Source organism: Triticum dicoccoides, chromosome 4B, assembly GCF_002162155.2.
Source record: "Triticum dicoccoides isolate Atlit2015 ecotype Zavitan chromosome 4B, WEW_v2.0, whole genome shotgun sequence".
Classification (NCBI taxonomy): Eukaryota; Viridiplantae; Streptophyta; class Magnoliopsida; order Poales; family Poaceae; genus Triticum; species Triticum dicoccoides.
In genome coordinates, this window is record NC_041387.1 from 599,965,138 (window position 1) to 599,974,137 (window position 9,000).

A 9,000-nucleotide genomic window follows, 5' to 3' on the forward strand; every position below is an offset into this window, starting at 1 on the left:
TCTGCTCATAGCGAAGTACAGTAAAACTGAATGCGCTGCCGGCCGTTCCGCGCCAACGGCACTCAGCTCCTCTGCTTCGCCGTCACCACATCTCACATCCACAGACGACAGAGAGCCGCCATGGCGACCGGCGTTGGCGCTCGCTCCTCCTCCCCCGTCCTCGCGCTCGCGTCGCTCCTCCTCCTCCTCTGCTTCGCCGCCCCGCTGACGACGGCCCGGTCCCAGAGGAAACCTGCTTGGCTCAAGACCATCTCCAACACGCCCACCGCCGGGAAGCACTCGCCAGGTGCGTGAGATGTGCTCGATCGTCTCCTGCTGATGTACTTTACTCCATACATACATACATACATACAAGAGAATTACAATTCGGAAATATATACAAAGATAAACACACATAGGAGATAAATCCGACAAATCAGCAACACCTTCCTACCATTACCACCAGATCTTGGAAACCTGTCTAGAAAAAGGAGATAAATAATCCTACTCACTTGATTTTGGCCACCAATTCTTACATACTGTTCCTATGGAAAGATACCAAATAATTCCAATTTTGTTGCTTGATTGATGCCTGCACGGGATCGTGATGAGTTATAGCACCGGCCGGATCTCTCTTCTTTTTTTTTTCATGGTAATACGTATCTCATTTATATCATAAGAACAAAGTACAAGTCACGTAAAGACCAACATGACAAAACTGAAAAGATAACAGAACATCTCTGAGCTTGACAACAACGTCCGTCACCTGCCTCCGGCACCACCACAGCAGCCACCGAAGAAAAGAATGACGAATCACCTCCTCACCCGAGCTCGACGCGGCTCCATCGCTGATATGCAGCTTTACAGACCTCCAAGGTGGCTCACCAAAAATGAAACCCTTACCGTTGAACGAATCAGACCGGGGCAACACCCCGGACACGCCATCGAACTCCAGATCTGGCAACCCACCACGACTAAAACGCCGAAGGAGAAAACCATATATGTCATCCACCAACCACGAGCCCAGCACATGCTCTGTCTTCCAAATGTCATCGATGCAGACCACAATCTGCATCCGCTCCTGGACTACCTCCCAAGCTCCGCGCCGACGCTGGAGCAAACGCCGTCGCAACGGCGGAGCCCGAGGACACAGGTCCACCACGAGGATGCCGCCGCCGCCACGCCATCCTTGCTTGAACAGACTGGTTTCCAAATCCATCCCCAACCATAGGACCGATGGCCTCGTCAGGGAAGGACCCGAAGAATCTTTATTCAGCGTTGTTATCGTCGCCGCCGCCGGATCTCTCTTCTCTCAGTCTGTCATCTGTTGATTGATCGCACGTACTAGTATTGTACTCCCTGCGTCAAGGTGTATAAGTCACCTTAGAAAATTAAATAATCTCAAAACACTTAGGCGTTTCTGGTTTCTTGACATAAATAAAAGAATCAACCAATAAGAGACTACCAAACAGGACATGCAGTGATCAGTTCATTCCATGCAATGCTATTAATTAGCAAATAAATATTAAATTCTCTCGTTTTCCCCTTCGCTTTGATCGTGGTGCACAACCTATGATGACTTATGCACCTGAACGGAGGGAGTGGAACAAATATTTCTCGTCGATACACAACCAAAGTGATCGAGTGTAGTGCAGTATCCGGATCGGGGTATGGATAAGCACACACTAGCCCTACTGTCTCTATATCTCATATGCTCTGTTGCTCATTGTAAGCACACCAGTTGGGTTTATTTTTTTCACTTCTCCTGGAAGAAGTATGTAGTATAGCCAGCTAGTGAAGGCCATTTTTTTTTAATTTTGTGTCTTGTCTAATCTGTTGCATGTTTATTTATGCTACTCTAAAATAGTTGTTCGTTTCTTATTCCAAGGCCAAATCATGGCTGACGAGGATAGCGAGAAGATCAATTTACCAAATGGGCTATGTGCTCATGTAAGTCATGATCGATGCAGCTCTATTGGAGAATGCTTCTGTTGTTTGCTAATTAATTTCTGCTACCCGACTATGGATGAGTGCAAAATAAAGTGTAAAAAATCCTCATCTTGAGAACTACTCGCGATGACATCCTCTTCTCCTTTATCTGCTCCTTAATTTTCCAGCCTAGTCAAACTGGCTTACATATTACTTGTCCAAGAAATAATGCCTGAATAAGAGTAATATCGTAACAATTGTTGCTACTATTTGGTTTGGCAGAATGTATTAAAACCTTCCCTATTTTTTGCCGGCTAAGCTCTAGGTCTAAATCAGAAGTGTTTTCCCTCGATACTCATGCAGCAAACATGATCCGAACTATTGCCGTAAGGAGAGAAGAGGAGATGAGTCTCTTTATCTCTTTAAAACAAGATCTCTAAGTGGCTCTGATTCAGCACTAAAACACATCTTAAGTTTTACAAAGATCTCTAAGCAAAAGATTCCCACACTGACTTAAGAAAGTTGATTAATACATGTATAAGTTGTTAATACATACTCCAATGATTATAATTAGAACGGACGGAGATTATTAAAAGATAGAACAGCCAAGCAAATGGACATCTGAACAAGCAGGCCTATTCTTCGGGAAAAAGAAAACAAGCATGCCTAAACAATACCATATGCACAGACCACGTATACAAGAAAAATGGATGCATCAATTAAGAATACAAAATCTACTAAAGTGCATTTCCAGTGGACGGGCTCCCTGTGAGGCCGTTATCTGGTCCGATCAAAGCAGTGTCGTGATCAGCGAATCCACGCTGACATTACGACACTGCTACCCTGGTTATACCGAGGTCTAGACCATCTAGGATATGGTAGGAAGACAGGGGCGCGTCTATGTGTCACTCGCAACGACTACTATGTGAACGTCGCCTGCAGGGAGCCGGTACTAGGCCATCCTAGTAACCACTTGGTCTCGTCTTGCTGACATCATGCGAGTGTTTATATTTTTACTTTTGTTTTTATTTTGAAAATAATAATTAGTAAATACTTGTATGGTGAAAAAATAAATTAGTTAATTCTTTTAGAAGTGTTCATCGCACATTTTAAAAACTGTAAATGCAATGTAAAAAAATGTTAGCTCAACTTTTTAAAATGTTTTATACCATAAAAAATGTATGTGACACTGCAGAAATGTTCACGTGTTTCAAAAAGATGTATGTGATATGTACAAAAATGTTCTGCAATGTAAAAACTGTGCGTGTAACCATTGCACCATTCAGAAAAAATATATTTTACATTAAAAAAATGTTCATGCATTTCAAACAAAATGTTCGTGACAATTTAATTTTTTTATCCAATGTATACATTTTTTCATCAATTTCACAAAACAATGTTTCATATAATAAAAATTATATGTATCAACATGAATTCAAATATATATATATATATATTCGAAAAAAGTTCTTTAATAAAATAAATTAAAGATTTAAAATGGTTAAACATATTTAATAAAATGTAAGGTGTTTATAAATGTACAATGTGTATAAACAAAGTAGACATCAAATATTTAAAAAAATATTAATCATGTAGTTGAAAAATATTAAATGTGTATAAAAAATACTCATGTTGTACAATGTGTTTGAAAAAAATTAGACATCAATAAATATATTTGTAGAAAAATGATTTATATATTTAACATATTAAATGTATACAAAAAAGGATTTTATTTTATACCAAAAATGTAAAATATGTATGAAAAGTAGACATGTAATGAAAAAATTAAAAATAAAAAGAAGAAAAACAAAAAAACGAAAAAAAGGAGAAAAGCGATGATAACTAAGAAAGAAACAAAGGAAAACGTAGAAAACCAAGGCATAAACGAATAAAATTAAAGAAAACTAAAAGAAACAAAGAAAACTGAAGAAAAAAAGGGGGAAAATGTATACATAGAAAAAAAAGGAAACCAAAGAAAAGCGAACAAACAAAGGAAAATGTAAGAAAGCCGTGCATAACAATTGAAACAAAAAAGCATGCCACAATAAAGGGTTGGCTTAGTAGAGCGCTCGCTAAAGGCGAGACAGAGCTCTGCGTCGCAACGGGTGATTTGTAGCTATGGCGGGAAGACAGAACAAGATACGCCCTGTCCATCATGGACCAAGGGCTGCCTCAGTATGGGGCTTGACGGGTAGCAGCGTTTTCCAAGTCTTCCAAACCTTAATTGGAACATGAATAGTTATCCTCCCCGCTTAGTCTTAAATATAGGAAAAAGTCCATCATTCATCTCCATTCAAGCCGCCCACTTTTGTTGCCGCCTTGCTGTCGCACTCGAAATTTTTGCCTAGCCCTACTTGGGGCGGCGATTTGAAACAGTTCCGGGACTTGAGATCCTCATCTTCTACCGATGGAGTTCCTTGGTGAAGACAAGTTGTCAAGGTTAGTTTGCTAGATCTGAAGCTGCATTCGATTTCTAACCAATATGAGAGTAGAGTTGTTAGCCGCCTTATGGTGTCATAGTAGACAACTTGATGTTGCTAATATGTTCTGTGTCGCTTTCTTGTGGAGTTTGTAGACCATCTGTAATGAAATTTATATCCAGCAGTTGATATGGCGATATGTTCGGGTCTTATTGGGAAGAATAACCGTGCTACATCAATAAAAGATATTATGCGAGGATTAGCAATCTGCTCTACTGCGGAGATATTTGCTCCTCCTGGATCAGCAAAGAGGAGAGCTCTCGACCCGCGTACCTGAGAGCTCGTATCGACGGATATGCAATTGGAGTTGTAATAGGCTAGTACATGGTTTGTTTATGCTCACGTGGCTTGGATGTGGTTTTCAATACTTTTGCTTGCAAAACCAGTGTGAGCTTGTGTTATGCCTAGTGCAGCTACTCTAGGCTACCTTGAACGCCAGGGGCGAAACTAGGCCTGGGGCAACTAGGGCTGTAGCCCCAGGCGTCGTCCAACTAGTACCTATACACACGGTAGCAAAATTTTCACATTGACGTAGTGCAAGCCTTCATCCCGTTAGCCCAACTCCATCGATCGATGAGAACAAAGAACCAATCGCGCACTAGACGACTGTTGACGCTTCGATATGTGATTTGTAGTCCGATCGTTAGTCAATCAAGTTAAGAAAGAAAGAAAATTCCTCGCCTGATCGGCAACAGAGAAACCCTTGCCACGACTCGCTCGAACTGAGCGTCCATGCCCTGCGCCGCCGCCGTCGTCAACACACGATTCCCTGCCACTCCGGCCGCCCGGTCCGGCGTCCTGACCACCCGCCTCTTATTCTTCTCCACCTAGTTTAGTCCTAAATTGCAGCCTATCTTCTAGCGCAAGCACGGAGGCACCCAGGCCAACGCACACTGCCCAGATAATATGTAGCCTATCTTCTAATTTTGTTTTCTCTATTTCCTTTATATTAGCCAAACTTACATTGGTGTGCTATATTGAGGGTGATGTATTTGCAAACGTTCATGATATTAAGATTATACAATGCTATCAAAAAAAAGAGGAAACCCAAGGGGCTACTACCTCGTGGTCTTCGTGCTAATGGTATATAATATGTTCTCTCTCTTCTTCTTTTTCTGCAAATTTCGTACGAAACAATTGACTTAGTCTATGTCAAGTGTCTTGATTTTAGATATGCAATTTTATGTTTGCAGATCCAAGTCTTGTACTATTGCTGGTGAAGAAATGATGGCCTCGGAGTAAGCAAGTCTTCACTAATTAGGTACCAAACCATGTTCGCAACAATGCAATTTGTTAAACTATTTGTTTGAAGGAATTTCCTCTCATGATAGTAATGAATTTGTATTTTATTTTAAATTGAATTTGTGGCATACTTCTAACGCACATTTCGTGTGCATGGGCGTATTTAACTTATATTTAGTCAGTTAGTTTTTTTTAGAATTTTTTTGAGATAGTAAGTTAGGTTTAGCCCCAGGCTTTGGGAAATTCTGGGAACGCTGTAAACAATCCTGGTGCTTTTTTTTTGCGAAAGAACAATCTTGGTGCTTTGCTGCCTCTAAATTAATGAAATGGGGTTGGGAAACCCCTTTTCTTCAAAAGCATATCACCTGAAGCGTTGTGCAAGGGATGGCGCCTACGCGCGCCTCATGGTTTGTGTTTTTTTTCTTATGTTCTTTTTAGTTTTCTCATATTTTAAGTTTCTATCCTTTTTTTTTCGGAAAAACTTCCAATCTATTCATCTTCAATCATGGCAGTACAACGAATACCAGAAATAAAAATTACATCCAGATTTGTAGACCACCTAGCGACGACTACAAGCACCGAAGCGAGCCGAAGGCGCGCCGCCGTCATTGCCCCTCCACCGCCGGAGCCAGGCACAACTTGTTGTAGTAGACAGTCGGGAAATCGTCATGCTAAGGCCCCATAGGACCAGCACCCCAGAACAGCGACCGCCGCCGATGAAAAATGACGTAGATCGGAAGGATCCAAACCGAAGACACATAAACGTAGACAAACAATGATGCTACGATGGAGATCAAGGTGTCGCACCGGTGACGATGGAGATCATGACGATGCTTCGGTGATGGAGATCATGAGCACAAGATGATGGTGGCCATATCATGTCACATATATTGATTGCATGTGATGTTTATCTTGTATGCATCTTATTTTGCTTAGTACGGCAGTAGCATTATAAGATGACCCGTTACTAAATTTCAGGTATAAGTGTTCTCCCTGAGTATGCACCATTGCTACAGTTCATTGTGCCGAGACACCATGTGATGATCGGGTGTGATAAGCTTTACATTCACATACAGCGGGTGCAAGCTAGTTTTGCACACGCAGAATACTCGGGTTAAACTTGACGAGCCTAGCATATGCAGATATGGCCTCGGAACACTGAGATCGAAAGATCGAACGTGAATCATATAGTAGATATGATAAACATAGTGATGTTCATCATTGAAAGCTACTCCATCTCACGTGATGATCGGACATGGTTTAGTTGATATGGATCACGTGATCATTTAGATGACTAGAGGGATGTCTATCTAAGTGGGAGTTCTTAAGTAACATGATTAATTGAACTTGAATTTATCATGAACTTAGTACCTGATAGTATTTTGCATGTCTATGTTGTTGTAGATCAATGGCCTGTGCTACCATTCATTTGAATTTTAATGCGTTCCTAGAGAAAGCTAAGTTGAAAGATGATGGTAGCAACTACACTGACTGGGTCCGTAACTTGAGGATTATGCTCATCGTTGCACAGAAAAATTACGTCCTGGGAGCACCGCTAGGTGCAAGGCTCGCTGAGGAGCAACACCGGACGTTGTGAACGTCTGGCAGAGCAAAGCTGATGACTACTTGATAGTTCAATGTGCCATGCTTTATAGTTTAGAACCGGGACTTCAACGATGTTTTGAATGTCATGGAGCATATGAGATGTTCCAGGAGTTGAAGTTAATATTTCAAGCAAATGCCCAGATTGAGAGATATGAAGTCTCCAATAAGTTCTATAGCTGCAAAATGGGGGAGAATAGTTCTGTCAGTGAACATATACTCAGAATGTCTGGGTACCACAACCACTTGACTCAACTAGGAGTTAATCTTCCTGATGATAGTGTCATTGACAGAGTTCTTCAATCACTGCCACCAAGCTACAAAAGCTTCGTGATGAACTATAATATGCAAGGGATGAATAAGAAAATTCTCGAGCTCTTCGCAATGCTAAAGGCTGCAGAGGTAGAAATCAAGAAGGAGCATCAAGTGTTGATGGTTAACAAGACCACTAGTTTCAAGAAAAAGGGTAAAGGGAAGAAGGGGAACTTCAAGAAGAACGGCAAGCAAGTTGCTGCTCAAGCGAAGAAGCCCAAGTCTAGACCTAAGCCTGAGACCGAGTGCTTCTACTACAAAGGGACTGGTCACTAGAAGCGGAACTGCCCCAAGTATTTGGTGGATAAGAAGGATGGCAAAGTGAAAGATATATTTGATATACCTGTTATTGATGTGTACCTTACTAATGCTCGAAGTAGCGCCTGGGTATTTGATACTAGTTTTGTTGCTCATATTTGCAACTTGAAACAGGGGCTACAGATTAAACAAAGATTGGCTAAGGACAAGGTGACGATGCGCGTGGGAAATGGTTCCAAAGTCGATGTGATCGCTGTCGACACGCTACCTCTACATCTACCGTCGGGATTAGTTTTAGACCTAAATAATTGTTATTTGGCGCCAGCGTTGAGCATGAACATTATATCTGAATCTTGTTTGATGCGAGACGGTTATTCATTTAAATCAGAGAATAATGGTTGTTCTATTTATAAGAGTAATATCTTTTATGGTCATGCACCCTTGATGAGTGGTCTATTTTTTGTGAATCTCGATAGTAGTTATACACATATTCATAGTATTGAAACCAAAAGATATAAGTTTAATAACGATAGTGCAACTTATTTGTGGCACTGCAGTTTAGGTCATATTGGTGTAAAGCGCATGAAGAAACTCCGTGCTGATGGGCTTTTGGAATCACTTGATTATGAATCACTTGATGCTTGCGAACCATGCCTCATGGGCAAGATGACAAAGACTCTGTTCTCCGGAAGAATGGAGCTAGCAATAGACTTGTTGGAAATAATACATACCGATGTATGCGGTCTAATGAGTATTGAGGCTCGCGGTGGGTATCATTATTTTCTAACCTTCACAGATGATTTGAGCAGATATGGGTATATCTACTTGATGAAACATAAGTCTGAAACATTTGAAAAGTTCAAAGAATTTCAGAGTGAAGTGGAAAATCATCGTAACAAGAAAATAAAGTTTCTATGATCTGATCGTGCAGGTGAATATTTGAGTTACGAGTTTGGTCTTCATTCGAAACAATGCGGAATAGTTTTGCAACTCACGCCACCGGGAACACCACAACGTAATGGTGTGTCCGAACTTCGTAACCGCACTTTATTAGATATGGTGTATATGATGTCTCTTATTGATTTGCCGCTATCAGTTTGGGGTTATGCTTTAGAGACGACTGCATTCATGTTAAATAGGGCACCATCAAAATCCGTTGAGATGGCCCCTTATGAACTGTGGTTTGACAAGAAACCAA